The sequence below is a fragment of the Sceloporus undulatus genome, chromosome 10, assembly GCF_019175285.1.
Source record: "Sceloporus undulatus isolate JIND9_A2432 ecotype Alabama chromosome 10, SceUnd_v1.1, whole genome shotgun sequence".
Classification (NCBI taxonomy): domain Eukaryota; kingdom Metazoa; phylum Chordata; class Lepidosauria; order Squamata; family Phrynosomatidae; genus Sceloporus; species Sceloporus undulatus.
In genome coordinates this window covers 8,943,126-8,961,143 of record NC_056531.1, presented here as the reverse complement: position 1 = coordinate 8,961,143, position 18,018 = coordinate 8,943,126, and positions in this window count along the sequence as shown.

Here is an 18,018-nt window from a genome sequence, read left to right as displayed (position 1 = left end):
TAAACCCCACAATAGGTTTGCTTCAGTGTTGCTGTAAATCAGAATGACTTTAAGGACACGCACTACTACTACCCCCACACACCGTGGGTGGGCCAGGGAGTCTCAAAATGCCTAGGAGCGGCCCGATGTAGCCTGGGACTTATGTTGCACCTTTCCTGGTCCAGAAATTGGGAAAACCTGTTCTCAACCTGTGTCATGCACACATTTTGGTCTACAGTCTCATATGACCAATGCTAACTGTTGGATGATGATGTTTGTCTTTAAACACATTCTGAGGGCACCAAATATTTTTAAACGCTACTCAGTTTGAGACTTTCACAGGGGAAAACAGGAAACAAGTAATATGGAGGGCTGGTAGGGCTTAGGTCAGCCTGAATCAAAACTGTGTGCTTGCTGTCCAGTGATCAGCCGCTAAGTACCACAAGAAGGTCATTACCAGAACGTTGGCCACTGTGATGAATGTTGTATAACATCTATCAAAACAATGGCCAGAAACTGTGACCTCTACAGTGGAGGGAATGCTTCCATCAGGGTAAAACTTGGATCCTCAAGGTATGTTAGTTTTTGTGGTTTTCCGGACAACACGTCGGCCCTTCTTTAACACAGATTTTTTATACAGGATTCAAGATTCTAACAGTTTGAAAAAATGTTCCAAAAAGTATAATTTCAAATATCAGACCTGATTTTCCATTTTTTATAAGGGATACCATTTTGCTATGTCATTAATTTAATGGGACTTGAGATACACGGATTTGTTATACACGGGGGATCTTGGAACCCAACTCACGCCGTAAACAAGGGTCCACTGTTTAGGGACGTGTTTGGAGAGTTTATTCGTGACGTTTCGCCAGCATCTGTTGCTGGTGTTCAGAGAAGTTATTGTTCTTGTTTCTGGGTGGAGTGGTTTTCCACTTCAGGCATCTAACGTGGATGTGCATCCCAAATACTATGATCATCTCTCAATAGCAGAATTATGTCAGATGGACAAAACATTTCCACGTGTCCCAACATCAGAACTGTTACTCCAAGGTAGCCATGCAACTGATGGGGAATATTGCAATGAGCATTGGTTCATGTATTCAAATATTCACGGGTCCAACGGCTACAGGAAAGTAGCAACCATACTGCGATCGTTAATACCATCCTCAGCCCACGATAAATGATGGCTGGGAAGAATTTTTATCTTCCACACTGTCTTGGAAAATGGGAAAGTGGGAATATGCAGGCTCTGCAGTCAATATACATCCGCCTCAAAGGCCCTTCCCCGGCGCAGAAATGATTCTACTTAAGGTTTAATTGAAATGATGGCATCACCTTGTCTCTGTTGTGTTGCGGGGACAGGAACAGCCAGAAGGAACAGAGGACTAAAGTACCATTGGTGTGCATTGTCTGTGTGCATGCATGATGTGCATTGTAGTAGGTAAATATATGCAAAAATGAAATTGCTGGCGCTGTCCGGGCATGAAGATGCCCACAACCCAGCCTCATTCACTCAGGATGGGATAGGACAGCTGCTGTGAGCAATATAGGGATTTACACATCTCCAAAATGAAGCTATATAAAAATCAATTACTGAAATTACCACATGTCAACCTAGGGATGCTTGTGGAGAATGAACTTTAATGCTCGCTGCACAGATTGATCAGGACGAGCACGTTCCTGTTCATCAACTGCGACTCTGGTTTGCAGAATAGGAGGGCTTGGGGAGGGGGGGAGGGCGGAAAGAGAGGTACGTCAGTCTGTAGGGGTTGGAAGCGTTGCTTGTTAATAGTATTCTCTCTGCTCAGGCTAACCATGAGAGAGAGGGAGCGGGAAATCACTTATTCACCAGAACGTTAGCTAGCATAAGGTCTTGCACCACAAAAGGAACAATGGGACCTTTGAATTAAAGAGCATGCGTGGCGGACATTGATCACTTTCATTGATTGAACAGAAGGAATGTATAGATGACCTGGGCAGGTCAACTCTAGAACCCCTTCTTTTACCCAGGCACCCCCAAGCCTTTTCCACTGAATTGTCAATTACCTGTCAATTGCCAGTCTGGCCTTAGTATGCCAGTGACCTGACCAAGCACAGGGTCACCAGGCTTGCTTGCAGGAATCCTAATGGACTATATTGTACAAGTGCAGAACCAAGATTACATATTGATAACTTGTCAAATTGCTTGTCAAAGCTCAGTGTGTGGCATGGGCGCAACACAGGGAGAATCGGTGGCATAAAACGTTGCAAGAACACAAGGAACACGAATGCACATGCCTTTTCAAAGGAAAGGAAGGAATGAAATGAAGATACCAGAGTTACGTTGAGCGTTGGCATTTCGACTGCCGCTCTGGGTGTTATCAGGGAGCAGTAACATATTTACTACTGAAGTCCTATCAGTGGTGTTCTAGCTGATTTCTTGGCTTATCTCCATGTCAATAATTAAGTTGCAAATCACATCTGTACCTGAACTACAGCCGGTGGACTTGAGGTTTTATCCAACAGTATCACCACTTCGAAAAACTGTGCTATTCCCAGATTGGGGAATAAAAATTTTAAATTGAGAAGTACTGTATGTATTCAAAATATTTGAGGACAAGCCAGACACAGATCATTGACATCTAACCACCATAAATCTCTCTAGTTCTTTATTAGAGTTTACTTATTAAAAATATTCAACTAGAAAATAACTATTCCATCTTTAAAACAACAACAACTGGTCTCTAATTATTCCAGGTGAAATCAAAGAAATTTCCCGAGCATGGGCAAGGACCATGATCCATTTCATTCTGACCTCTTCCTAGTTGCAGTTTGCCCTCCACTAGCATCCATGGATTCAGCCAGTTACACGCTTGAAAATGATCAAAAGTATTATGGAATTCCAAAAGCATACCTTCTTTATGTAGGAAACATGGTTTGTATATCCCATGTATTTAATGGGATTGAGATCTGTGGCTTTTGGTATCCACATGGGATCCTGGAACCAAACTCCAGCAGATAACAAGGGCTCACTGTATATCTTATAATTGTTAACTTAACTATAAACTGTAGAAATAAAGCAGTTTGACATCATAACTGTCATGCTCAGTGTAGGAATTCTGGGATTTGTAGTTTGGGGGGCCCTAGAGTTCAGGGAAGGTGAAAATATCACAAAACTAGGATTTCCAAAAACTTGAGTCATGGCAGTTTAAAGCAGTGCCCCAACTGCACTTATTTCTGAAGAAAGATGCTGCCTCCGTCCGCTCACTTCACATAGCAGAAACACGTTTTTTTAAAATTTTTATTAAGTGCAAGTTAAAAACATACACTCAGGACTACAAGTGTCCACGAAAGATTTTAATATTGAACAAGTTTTGATAACCCCCTCCCCCCCTTTCCCCTATATACATTTATATACTACAATAATAAATCACAGTTATTCTTATAGCTTACTATCCTTATTCCTCATCTTCTGCTATCCTTGCTACCGCATCTCTCCACTTCTATCTCACTCCCCCTGCGGGCAGGTGTGATACTATCAAGAAAAATCGGCAGTTGCATTTTTACGTATACCTTTAAATAGGTTAATGTGTTTACTCATACCATATTTCTATAATAATCACTTCTGGTATCTCTTACATGTTAATAAAGTTAATAAACAATATACGGGAAGGCTGATTTTATGACGCTTACATACCTTCCACGTTTAGCACAAACTTAGTTAGTGGATCGCAGCTTTGTTCTTCATTTTTGTTTTTCCCCTCTCATAGACATTGTAGTTTTATCCATTTCCATGATACCAAGGCCTTTATTAACCAGATGTCAATTTCAGGTTGCTTTTTCCCTTTTTAGTCTTTTAGTGATTGTGATTGTGCAGTCGTTGTCAATAGAGAATTTGCTTCAAACCTTCTTCCTCCCATTTCCTCTTCTATCAAATCAAAGACATACCTAAGGTTCCCAATTTTATCTAATTTTATATATATCTTGGATTATCCTATGCACTTTCCTTTCCAATAATCTTTTATACCAGGCATGTCCACACATATGGTAGAATGATCGATTTGTTTTTTTACATCTCCAGACTATTCTTTGTTTTTATGTTTTTTGCTAATCTGGAGGGGGAAAATGCCATCCATAACAACATTTTTATAAAATGTTCTTTCCTGTTATACCATAAGTATATTCAGATCTTTACCCCAGGCTTCTCTCCCATTTTTCCAGAGGGCTGTTATGACCAACATTTTCGCCCACTTCCACCAGTTTTTTTTACAGCTTCAGTTTCCCGATGTATTTTTAAAAATACCTGTACAGTTTTGTGACTGACCCCTTTTTGTCACTTAACATATATATCTAGCTCAATTTTTCCGTTTTATTCCTTCAGTTTGCCATCTCATAAAAAAGTGTTCTTTCAACTGATAGTATGTAGACAGTTTAGTTTTATCCCCTCTTCATGTAATTCTTCCTGACTTTTCATTACTACGCTTTCCCTTATTGTTTTTCAAAATGTCTTTTTATCTTAGCATCACCTTAGATTCAATTTGTCCTTTTTTAGAAAGCTTCATGGGGTGAAGCCAGACCGGAAAATTCTATATACTTTTTCTCTTTTTTTCCAAACCTTAACAGCTCGTGCCTTATGATATGATCTTTAAATTGTTTTTTTATTTTGTTCGAATTTTCCCTACCAAGTATGCATGCCGCCAACTTTATATTGAAGCCTCTAGGTTTAAGATAGCATTTTTATGATGTGTACTTTATGATTGTATAATTTTTACGATCTGTGAAACCGCTTGATCGTTCGGACAAGAGCCGGATATAGAAATAAAGTATTATTATTATTATTAACACATTTCATTTTCAATGAGCCCAATTCTACATCCAGTCCAGACAGCAAGTGTGGTAAATATCTGGAAGTCAGGCACGATAGGCCCCTCTCTCTCTTGCATACATCAGTGAGTTCCATTTTATTCTTTACTTCCTCCCTGCTGCTTTAAAATTTGCTAGATATCACGTTTCCGGTTTTAAAACGTTTCATTCAAAAATCATAGGGAGGTCTGGTAGGGGCACTAAAGTTCAGGGATAGGTGAAATAGCTCCACAAAAACTACAAATCCCAGGATTCCACAACATTGAGCCATGCCAGTTAAAGCGCAAGCATGCCAAACTGCATTATTCTGAAGAACAGATGCTGCCTCAGTCAGTCATTCACATAGCAGGAAGCCAGTTTTTTAATCAGATCCGAATTGGGCCTAAATGTCGTTATGGCGGACAAAAAATCACTGTTAACAGACACAAAATCAAGCCTTTTTAAAAAGAAACAAGTCAAAAGACGACAATCGCTGGACTGAAGGCATCTGCACGCAGAAATAATCTGGTGTGAGAACCACTTAACAGCCATGGTCCTGCTATGAATTCTGGGGAGGGTGGTTAAACAAACTAACCATTCCCAGAATTCCATAGCATGGGCCCTGGCAGTTTTAAAGTAGTGCCAAACTGGATTATTTCTGCAGTGCAGATGCAACCTGGGATGCTTTATATCCAGCGTCTCTGAGGGTGTTTAAATTTACTCAAACTCTTCATCTATTTTCTAAACTCAGAAGCATAACGGGATCCTGATAGAGCAAATGTTTTATGAGCCCAACACAGAGTGAAAGGTAAACAAACAGGAAAAAAGGATGAAAAGTTATTTGTTCCGTCATTAAAAATCCTTTCAACTCTAGGAAGTAAATTGTATTAGTGGAAGGCTAGAATTATTTATTAAAATGCCTTTTGCTCATAACTGATAGCCTCTTTTAATTGACTTTCACAAAACAGAAATGTAAACTTGTCAGTGAGGCAGAACAGCATACGTTCATTTTCTCCCCCCTTTCTTGTTACAGGCTCTTTCCGCCACCCAAGTGATATATACTATATAATTAAGGAAAACAAATAAATCCTTCGACAACAATACTCTAGCAGAAAATGTTATTTATTTTTAAGATCTCCCTCCCCTTAGAGCCTCCCATGCTGTTACTGCTCTAGAATATTTAACAGGCCACATTAAATGTAAAATATTTTAACAAATGAACTCAATCGAACAAGGAGCGGCAGTATTAGAACACATTTATGCCCCCCCCAGATAAATGTGTGGGATGTACACACAGCTTTCTTCTACAACACAACCGTGGCTTGGTGCTTTAAATCAAAAGCAATTTCAGTTTGTAATGCTAAATAAATAATTAAATATCTTCTATCTTGCATGGTATTGCTTCTATTCATTTTGCCAGTGACAAATGTAACGTGTACCCCCCAACCTTAAAATAACAGACCAACACCCAACAGAGAACTTGAAATGGTTATAACTCAACTCTTCAACCCATTACAAAGGGAGGCTAGGCAGCGAATAGTCTGCTACAAAGGCTAGGCAGCAGAAATAGTCTGCTGGCAACAACTAGGTTGCGTTGCAGAGAGGTTCGATATTGCCCAGCTTGTCTTCAAGAATACGAGATTGCTGGTTGATATTCAAAGCTTAAATTGTCCTCTCCATCAGCTGCCCTCCATGACATTCTTGCCCATATAGTTGAACTCTACTGCTATGAGACAAATGGTACTGATTGAAATTGACACTCACGTGTGGGTGTGTATTTTCCACTGAGCCCTAACACAAAGCAGTATTGAGTTCAGGAGAGGATGAACATGAGGCAGGAATTTCAGTGGATGTACCGGATACTTTGGTGAGCAAAGTGTAGACCATGAGCTCCTTCTTACAAAGACCTTTTACAGCCACCAGGTGGTGAGGAGGACTGGAGAAAACACGATTTTTGGTTGGGGGGTGCAGCGCATAAACAATACAACAAAGCTTGGATGGAAAGAATGGGATTCTGCTCTAAGCAATCCTATCTGTGTGTGCCTCCTTACAACAGGCAAGGAAACGCAGCTGCCTTCAGATCACATACTTGACTGGTATGTATGGACAGCAAGAGGGAAAAAAAGGAAAACCAATGTGTATAAGTCATCTGTAAATCATGTCATGAAACGGACATCATAGAAAAGTGGAGGCTGGGGAGGGGAATATCCCAGGATGTATTCTGGGTGAAGCTTTCAAGTGGCCTCTTCACCACATCTGCTTTGTTATCTCAGATATACCTGGAGGTGGGCTGCAGGCAAGTCAAGCAATTCAAGATGGAGAGTTGACAAGCTGAAGATGTCCAGAGGAGGGAGATCAAAATAGTGAAAGGCCTGTAAACCATGCCCTATGAGGAGCGCTTAAGAGCGGGGTATGTTTAGCCTGGAGAGAGAGGTAACTGATAGCCATGTATAAATATCTGAAGGCATGTCATATGGAAGAGGGAGCAAGTTTGTTTTGTGTGCTCCAGAGCTAGGTCATGGAGCATGGATTCAGCTACAGCAAAAACAGATTCCACCTGAACACTGACAGTAAAATTAGTTCGACAGTGGAATATGCTGCCTCAGAGACCGGTGGAGTCTTTTTCTTGGAGGTCTTTAAACAGAGGCTGGATAGCCATCTTTAGGAGTATTTGATTGGAAGTTTGCATGGCAGAATGGGGTTGGAGTGGATGGCCCTTGGGGTCTCTTCCAACTCTATGTCTCTGTGATTCTAACCTTATGTGACTTGTTGTCAAGATTCACATGTAAAAGGGACACACAGCTGCATTATGGCATTCCCATAGGATAGCAGTAATGCTCAAGCACATATAAGGAATCGTTCCGTATACATGTGTCTTCATGCATGCTCCCTGAAAATAACAATCTCTGTTTATGTTCAACATGTAGATGAGTTCTTGGCTTCTTACCCAGCCTATAGATCTGGAGACTGCTGGATGGGCCTGCAGAAGGAGAATGTTGGACAAATGGATCATGAGAACCAACCAAGCAAGGCTTGTCTTATTTCACACAGTGATATTGCCAGAGGGCACGGAGAAGGGAAAACATTGTCCCTCTCTTCAAAAAAGGCAGAAAGAAGTTCTGGGGAACTACAGGCTTCAGCCTGACCCGAGGTAACAGGAAAAATATTAGAAAATTATCCAGGAGTTATTTACAAGTCTTACTGTATATTCAACTATAAGGAGGCCTCATGTATAAGTGAGAGCAGTTTGGGGGCCATAAGTATGATTTGAGTAACTTGTGGAAAAGCTGGGATAAATTAGGGCCTTATAATAAGGATGCAAAGTCAGCAGGTTCTGCCGGGATAAATCCTAAAGGCTGGATGAGAGGAGGAAATTATGATAAATTGTGGCGGTGTTATATGCTGTGGATGTGCACCGGTGTGGGTGGAGCTACAAAATGCACATATCAAAAGAATGAAAAGCAAGGAAGACAATGGCAACCATAGCAGTGATTATAGCCTTTTACTTTATGTGATAACTTTGGCCTAATTTTAACCAGAAAGTTGACAAACATACATGAATGTCTATCCAGATCCTTCTAAACCCGTTCCTCTTGGTGCTTCTTGGAGGGGATGCCACAAAGGCTGCCGTGGCTTTCCATTTCCCACCATTCAAAAGTCGAAGCGGCACGTGGCGGAGGTGTTGAGGGAGTCAGTGCTCTTTTAGGTGCTCTTGGGATGTAATAGCTCTTGCCTTTGCCACTCTACTCAGAGAAGGGATGGTTCCTTTTGGATAAGAGTTAAAGTACAGCACTTGCAGTGACTATGGATAGTCAACCCAGTGATTAATAGGAGCCAGCATGGATTGTCAAGAACTAATCTACCACAACTAACTTATATCTTTTTAAAAAATCAGGGCACTAGTTTAGTAGTGGTGGGAAGGCTGTAGAGAAGAAGAGCTGACAAATGTTTATTGTATAAACAGAGCTCCAGCACAACGAGGTGCTGGAGTTCCCTCCTTGGAGGTTTTTAAACAGAGGCTGGGTGGCCATCTGTCGGGGATCTTGACTGAGAGTTTCTGCATGGCAGGTGGTTGGACTGGATGGCCCTTGTAGTCTCTTCCACACTATGTTTCTATAAGCACTCCCCTTTTCTGCCACAAAGTAAACTGTGAAGAAGAAGAGCTGGGCAAGCTCCTTTAGCCAGCTCAACCATCGCTAGGAAAGTGTGAAAGGGGGGCCCCTGGGTGGGGAGGGAAAGGTAGAAAAAATGAGGATTCTCTCTGACAGAAGGCAGATGGCGGAGGAGGAATGGTACTGTACTCCCCTGTATCCGTGACTGGTCTACGTGTTGTTTCACTACTGCATCTGAAAATAGGTAAATGTTTTGTTCCCTCCAGTGCAATTCTATGGTGCTGGCTTGCAGAAAGCCAAGACATCATTCATTTCAGGTTTTAAAAAAATTATTGCGAGTATCCACATTTTTAGTTCCATGAAGTCCTGGATGAACCCGCCATCGTATGGAGGACATACTGTGTACAGAGACAGGGAAACAGACTCTATAGAGACAGGACAGTCAGCCGAGGAAAGAACTGATATGGTTTTAGGGAGCTGTGCTTCAGGATTAATGCACATCTAGATGGGTGGCATCTACCACTGTGAAGAAACAATGCAGTTTGACACCCTTTACCTGCCATCACTCCATCCTACAGAATCCTATAGGGTGTGTGTGCCACCTTGAGGCCCAAGTACCCAACCCAGGAAGGCCGGGGGGGGGGAGGGGCTAGCCAAGTGAAGAGGCCCAAGGGTTTGGCACTAAGCCCAACTACTGTCTCCATAAAACAGCTAACTCCGTTCAAAACCTTTAGGAATTCCTACTTCATTTCCCAAGACAAAGCAGGAGGCTGCCGAATACTGTATTGTTAAGAGCAGCTTCTCCAGTGTCAGTTTCACTTCGCGTGGACCCTGCCGGGAGCCAGGTGAAGTAACATCATTTCCAACCCTCCCCACACCCCCAGCCCTTCTTAATAAGAGGTCTCGTTCTGAAACAGCATGCCCTATCTCTGGAGGTTTTTTACATTTCTAGTTTTTAAAATGATTTACTATGACAGTTTAGCACAGCAGGCAATGAGGGAGGAGGGAACCATAGAAAAAGACTGAGTCCCCTTAAGGCAACCAAAATTATGCAGCACTGATCTCCAAAGAAACAAGGTCTTTTTATGGATCAGACATGCTAGTCAAATCTAGAGTCTTCTTCTAACAAGGAATCTTTCACTGCTGGCCTGAGGCACTGCTCTGTGGCCAGGGAAATAAAAGACAATAAACAAAAGGCAGAGTTTGAAAAAGACTGCAAGCTGTTAGCCCACCGGGCCAAGCAGTTGCGGAGCATTCGCTTATGGGGCACTTGCTGAGGAAATGTAGTTCTGCTTGACAAAGGTTTAAGGACTGCACCTGGCAGATCAGGTGTATCTGTTTGCTTGTTTTAAAAAACACTGACAATTTTAGGCTTAGAGTTCTGAAGAGCTGATCTGGCCTAGATAAGGATGCATCAAGCTCTGTGCCAAGGGCAGGCACCTACAGAGGATCCAGAGGCCAATATTCTGTCCCTGGCACACACTAGGACGGCCCAGGTCTGTAGGTGGCAAGTGCATGCATGAACCCTTTGTTGTTGTTTTGTCCAGAAGACAAATCAAAAATACTATTTACTAGTAAAAAAATAACCAAGTACATACTGTAATCCGCCTTGCAGTCCAAGTTCATTATTAAAATTTTGGTTCATTGTCTCTCAGTCCAGAAGGCTTTCCAAGATGATGTATAACAACCAAAACAGTGAAACATGATTCTTAACAAATCAAACCTTATTTTAAAGCCAGTTGCAAACAAACATACACAATAAAACAGTACAAACTAGCCTATACAACTTGGGTTTGGCTGCCCATCAGAAGCTCAAAAAGGATGGATTACCCTTGGAAATAATTCCAAACTGAGTGCTACTATGAGAAAGACCTGTTGTACTCATCAATCTAGCCTCTAGGGATAGTGGGACTTCCATAAGACTTCTGATGAGGATTTCAAATTCCTCAATTCTCCAATCTTTAGTTCCAGGGTTTAGGTTCTATCAATGAGTGATGAGGGTCAGGTATACCTGAAAGCCTCAGAGACATAATGGCTGACTGCAACCAAGGAGAGGGAGGAAGACAACATCCGTGCAACTCAGCCAAAAGATTTGGCAGCAGATGAGATATCACCATAAGGCATGTTTGGCAGACCTTCAGTATGCTGTCAAGGGAAAGGGTGGGAATAGTGTTTACTTTTAAACAGGATGCCAGGTTCAGACCTGCCTAGGCATCATGCCCTTTGGTGTAGATGAATACACAGGGTGCAGTTGTTTTGTGCTGTATATGACAAAGACATTTCCTTTAAGGACACAGGTCTGGTGAAAGAATCAGGAGTTGGGGACTGCACAAACCAACTGACAGCTTCTACAAGAGATATTTCTGAGCTTCAAGTGGAGAAGCCAGCTGGTAAGAGGTACAGTTCTGATCCAACTAACTTCTTGAGGAAAAAAAAGGTTTGTTTTCAAACAGAAATGAAAGGGACATGAAGAAAATTGTCTGAGAGACCTATGTGTGAGAAGGGTGGGTGCCAAAACAAACAGCCTTTTCCTATTTGTTCAGTGATTTATTTGCAGGGGGATGTCTTGTAACAGTTCCAGCAGTTAATGCCTCACCCTTTGCACCAGAAGATATGTCTACCGTGAGTAAAAAAAGCTTGTGACAAGAGCGGTGTTAGTCACCAGTTCTGATAAGAGCTACTATACATTTACATTTTAAGTTGTTTTCTGACTTGGCGCAAGTTTGGGGAAGGAAAGAGCAGTGTGTATGTCTGACAAGCCTTTTGAACCAAGCCCATTTATATAATAAATAAATAAATCGTTTATTTCTAGCCTGCCTTTCCATAGATCAAGGCGGGTTACAACATCCTAGAGCAACAACGATAAATTCAACAATACATATAAAAACAAAATCAGAGATAAATAAACAAAGGAATTAAAAACATAGATTAAAAACCTTACAAAAACTGCCAAAGTGCAGGTGCAAAGGAGGGGGGGGGGGAGAAAAAGCGATTACCAACTGGGGGAAAGCTTGTTCGAGAGAAAGGTTTTAAGGTTTTGAGTCTTTGAATTGGCGACGGGAGGGGGGTCGAGCGGAGCTCTTAGGGAAGCGAATTCCATAACTGCGGGGCTGAGATAGAAAACGCCTCTGTGCAGTTGTAGAGCGTTTCGAGGGTGGAACCCTCACAAATTGCTTCCCGGTTGACTGAGTGTGCGGGGCGGACTATATGGGGAGTGGCGGTCCTCCAAGTACCCTGGGCCCAAGTCATTTAGGGCTTTATAGGTTATAACCAACACCTTGTATTGTGCCCGGAAGCGAATAGGCAGCCAGTGTAGTCTTGCAGAAACAGGGTTTATATGGCTGGACCTGGAATCCAGTGACCAGTCTGGCTGCCATGTTCTGCACTAACTGAAGCTTCTGGGTTTGGTACAAGGGTTGCACCATGTAGAGCGCATTACCGATCCACCAAGAGGGTTACCCAGAGCGTGTACCACCGTTTCAAGTCCCGGCCCGTAGGTCGCAGCTGGCGTATCAGCCGAAGCTGTAACAGGTACTCCTGACCGTGCACTCCACCTGAGATGTAAGGTGGAGCGACGAGACCAAGAGCACCCCAGACTGCGAACAGGTCTTCAGGGGAAGCGTGACCCCATTCAGGGCAGGTGGACAATCTCCAAACTGGACCCGGGAACCTATAACAGTACTTCTGTTTTCTCTTGGATTCAGTCTGAGTCTGTTTTCCCTCATCCAGCCCATTACTGCTCCAGACAGGCATTCTAGAGGAGAGATGCCATCCCTGGTCACTGCATCAGTCGGAGACACAGAGAAACTTTGGGTGTCATCAGCGTACTGATAACACTGCACCCCGTATCTCCAGAGATCTTCCCCCGCGGTTTCATGTAAATGTTAATAGCATGGGGGACAGAATGGCTCCTTGAGGGACACCAGATGTAAGGGCCCTCTTATCGGAGCACATCCCCCAGCTGCACCATCTGAAATCTACCCGAGGGTAGGAACCGGAACCACTGGAGCGCAGTGCCCCCGATTCCCAACTCTCTCAGGCGTTCCAGAAGGATACCACGGTCAATGGTATCGAAAGCCGCAGATGTCTAAGAGCACTAACCGGGACACGCTTCGTCCATGCCCAGATGGAGATCATCCACCAAGGCGACCATGGAGTTCTACCTCCATAGGCCACCCGAAGACAGTTTGAAATGGGTCTAGAAACTCAGTCTCATCCAAGACGACTTGAAGCTGAATGGCAACCGCCCTCCGATTACCTTCCCCAAGAATGGCAGCAGAGAGATAGGCCGTAATTATTGTGAATCAGGGGGTCTAGGGAGGGCTTTTTTATCAGCGGTTTTACAATGGCACTTTAAGCGGATGGAAAGCGCCCGTCCCTAAAAGATGAATTAATTATGCGGCGCCACATAGTAGTTACAGCCGCACCCCCCTGAGCTGCTAGCCAAGAGGGACAGGGATGAGAGAGGCAGGTTGTCTTCCTATCAACACATGAAGGACTGAACAGACACTGACACATGACACCACTTGGATTTGCGCAATGGAGGTCCTTGTAACAGATATAATTATTTCATGTTGTTTTTTCCTTCAAAAAGCCCAATCATGTACGAAACATAAAGCACATGTAAATTAGAACTTTTAAACATTTAATTGGAGCAGAACAATTAACTAAATCATTTGTCATTATTAACAAGTCCTATACTAAGTATCACTATTTCTGGATCCAACTTGTGCGTTTATGAAATAATTCATTACAGAAGTATTAGTGTTATCATATATAGGCTCTTTATGCATAATGCAATTTTTCTACAACTTTTTAATCCCAGTATAACAACGAGCCTGCAACCGAGGCATAGTCAAACCTGCCACTATTTAGTTGGACACAAGTTCTATGGTGTTTGATGTGGTTTACAATAAATACAGCCAAAAAATGAACTTACAATAAAATGAACATCAGTTAAAACACCTAGCAGATACCTAATTAAACCAGGACCTGAAATCTCCTTTCTCTCTTTATCTCTCTGTGTGTGTGTTGGCTGCTCTGTTGTGTGCTTATCTGTTCTTTCCACTCTATTTAAAAATAGGAACAAGTTAAACTTTTGGACTATTCTCCAGAATCCCCCTACCAGCCGCATGCTGGCTCAGGAATCTGGGAGTTGTAATCTATAAAATAATTTTTCTATTCTTAATCCTTTCTTTTTAAAGCCAAGAAAGAAGGGAGGGAAGAAAGAAAGAAATCCAGATGGTGATTAGATATACCCTCTTAATGGCTTAAACTATTGGATAGTAATCAGTCAAAAAACCATACAACTCCCACACATTTTTGGCTATGTGGCCCAAATGAGCTGGAGAAGAAGCTGAGCAAAAGGAATAACTGGATCAGTGGAAGGGAGGAGTTTTACTTCATATTCTCTCCACCTCCATGCTCTTAAGATAACAGACAAATGCTCCCAGGGCAGAGCGAACAACCAAAGCCCTAGCCTTTTTAGAACAATAGTGCTGGGTGGGTGGGAGTAGACATTTGTAGTTTCACTGCCCCCCGAAAAAAAGTCTTCCACTGAACAAGAAACTCAACAAAATGTCAGGAAATGATGTTTCTTCAAAATTACCTACCTTTAGTGCTGCAGGGGAAAAGAGCCTCTCTGAGCTTCAGAAGCCTGAAAAAATAACAAAGGAGAAGATGACTGAGTCTAAATGAGGTTTGGTTTTCCCCCGAGCAATAACAAAACAAGTCAGCGTGAGGTTGAGATTGCGTTATGTGTTTCACCTGGAGGGTGCAATGTTGTGCCATTAAAGGAACCAGGACAGAGAAGGCGGAGGGAGGAGCAGGTGAAAAGAGGGCCTTGATCTCCTGCCTTGTCTTTGAGGGACAAGTTGCATTCACAGGGCTTTCTGTTTATGGGCCCTCCCCCGAAACACAGAACATGTATGGATAAAGTCACAACAATTTCACAGCTTCTCACTCATGGGAGGCATCTCTGGGATTAGGGGAAGAACCTATGGTGAAGGCAGAACATACAGCGGGCTGCACAGTTCTCCAAACAGTTTCCCAAACTGAAGACCTTTCCCAGAACGCTACCCTGTACTTAGCTGATAAGTAAAGCTGCTTCCTCCTGTTATATCCAGGTTTGTATTCTGCTTTTTAAATTCCATCCATGCTCTGTCTGCTCCTGGAAGTAGTTAAGAATCCAATTAACTAAACCTTGTTAACACGCTTCATGGTAATCAGGGGCACTGGGTTTCAGCCAGGTGACAACACATGTACTGTAAAAGATTAGAAACCCTGGTGCACAAACATTTTCTAAATCCCTGTATCAGCGTTTCTCCTTCCCTCTATGAAACACAGATGGCTAAATCCAATGGAAATCTGCGGCGGAGAAGACCTGCTGAACAATTGACTTGTTAGGAATATTTCCTCAATTAAGGCTCAATTTGTCCATTAATTGACTGAAAATCTACTTTCTGAAATCTATCCCCCAATTAGTGTAATGGACAGGGGATTTTAATTTATTTTTACACATCAGCACTTATAAAAACTCCACTCTGCATATTTTCAATATTAATAATAATAATATATAATATCCCATTTTCTGCCCAAAAGTGGACTCTGCTGTTTGATTTAATTTAAGTCTTTTTAATGCTCATTTTTATGTTTTTAAAAGAATATGATTAAAACATTTTAATGAGCATTAAAACAGAATTTAACTCTTCCAGTAAAAAAAAAAACACACACAATAAAAATTTAAAAGCATTTATAAAAGATAGAAAGTGATTTAAAACAGTATGTTAAAACAATCTGCACCCGTAGCCTGGTCTTTAAAGCTTTTCTGCTGCTAGAGCCAAAAGGAGGGGGGCCATTCTGGCCTCCTGAGGAAGGAATTCTGGAGTCTAGAGGCAGCCAGTGGCGAAGGCCCTCTCTCATAGGGTTGCCCGAAGTGAGACCTCCTAACCGGGACAAATGTAGGACAACATACCCAAATGTAGGACTTTTTTAAAAAGTCCTGCATTTGATATGCAGGCCCCGGGGACCCGAGAGGGAGCGTCTCCGCACCGGAGCTCCGAGCGAGAGCGCCCCTCAGGCCTCCGCGGCCTTGGGCACCCGCGGCCGGAGCTCCGGTGCGGGCCGCCTCCAAGGCCTCGCCGGGGTGGGAGGGCTCTCGCGGTCCGAGCTCTGGCCTTGGAGGACCCCACGGCCAGAGCTCGGACCACGGAGAGCCCTCCCAGCCAGCGAGGCCTTGGAGGACCCCGCGGCACAAAGAGGCATGCGCGAGGGGCGAAGGTGGCGCGGGCGGGGAAGTCCTGGTTTTGGCACGAAACCGGACCAGGACCGGGCCGGCACCGACAAAAGTGGGATGTCCCGCCTACCCAGACGGGATATGGCATCCCTACTCTCTCTGTTTCCACCAACTAACCTTGCGACCGCATGGGAAATTCAGCGACGGGCTCTCTTCCCCTTCAGAACCTAGGTCAGCTCATACAGGGAGATACGGTCTTCCAAATAGTCTGGACCTGAGCAGTATAGGGCTTTATAGGTCATCACCAGCACTTTGAATCATGCCCAGAAACAAACTGGCAAACATTTTATGTACATTTCTATACATGCACACACCAAACTAAAAGAAAGTGTATTTCTTCAGGGAGCTGGGTATGTTTAGCCTGGAAAAGAGATGATTAAGAGGTGATATGATAGCCCTGTTTAAGTATTTGAAGGGGTGTCATGTTGAGGATGGAGCAAGCTTGTTTTCTGCTGCTCCGGAGACAAGAACATGGAACAATGGATGCAAGCTACCGGAAAAGAGATTCCAGCTCAACATTTGGAGGAGCTTCCTGGCAGTAACAGCTGTTCAACAGTGAAACACGTTCCAGCACAGAGTGGTGGAATCTCCTTCCTTGGAAGTCTTTAAGCAGACTGTCAGGGATGCTTTCCTGCATGGTGGTGGAGGGGGGGTTGGACTGGATGGCCCTTGTGGTCTCTTCCAACTCTATGATTCTACAATTCTTTAGAATCATTATTTTTTATTCAGATGCAAATTTGAGGAATGTAATTGATTAATTAATCAACTAGATCTTGCATGATTAAAATGTCCTTAACTGGATGGCAACTGTACTTACTGTAAAGGACTTTAGCAATTATTCTGAAATATTGCATTCTGGAGTATACAACTGAGTAGCCTACACATGTACACTTAAGTTTTCCGAATACAGTTGTAAAGGTAATATATATTCCTTACAAGACATATTCCTTAAAAGACAGCTGTTTTCAAAAACAAGCAGGATAGATACAGTGTGACAAAACACATTGCAGAAATAATCCAGTTTGAGACTGCTTTAACTGCCCTGGCTCAGTGCTAAGGAATTCTGGGAACTGTAGTTTCTTATAGTACCAGAGCTCTCTGACAGCAAAGGCTAAATGTCTCAGAAAACTAAGGCCCCATACAGACAGGCCAAAATAAAGCTGCTTTGGGTCACTTTGGAGATATGCTGTATAAATGATGCATGCATCCTAAGAGTCTGGAAGCTGCAAGCAAGCTGCGCTCCAGTCTTTAGGACTGGAGTGTGGTTTTGGTGCTGCTTCTGGCCTCTTACGACACATGCATCATTTAAACAGCATACCTCCAAAGTGACCCAAAGCAGCTTTATTTTGGCTTGTCTGTATGGGGCCTAAAGTTCCCAGAACAGCACTGAGCCAGGGCAGTTAAAGTGGTCTCAAACTGGATTACGTACTTCTGCAGTGTGTTTTGGCCCAATGTTTATACAACTTAAACACAGGAGGCACAGATAAAGTTGGAGTGATAATGCAATCCGATACATATACTGTACTATATTCAGATCCATTGTGTTCAGTGGGATTCCCCCCTCGCAAAAAAAAAAAAGGCTTGCAGTCTGTGTATTTAACATAAACTCTTGTGTGTGTATATATATGTGTATATATATATATATTCAATTTATGGCTGAACCAAGCTGATTTTCTTTCCAATATTATGGATATTATTTTTGCCACTCCTTGGGAAGCTTGCATTATTAAGTGCCTTATGAGTTGTACTGTGATGCTGTGTATTTCAAAGCCAGATATTCAGGAAGCAAAATAAACCCTGGAGAAACATAAG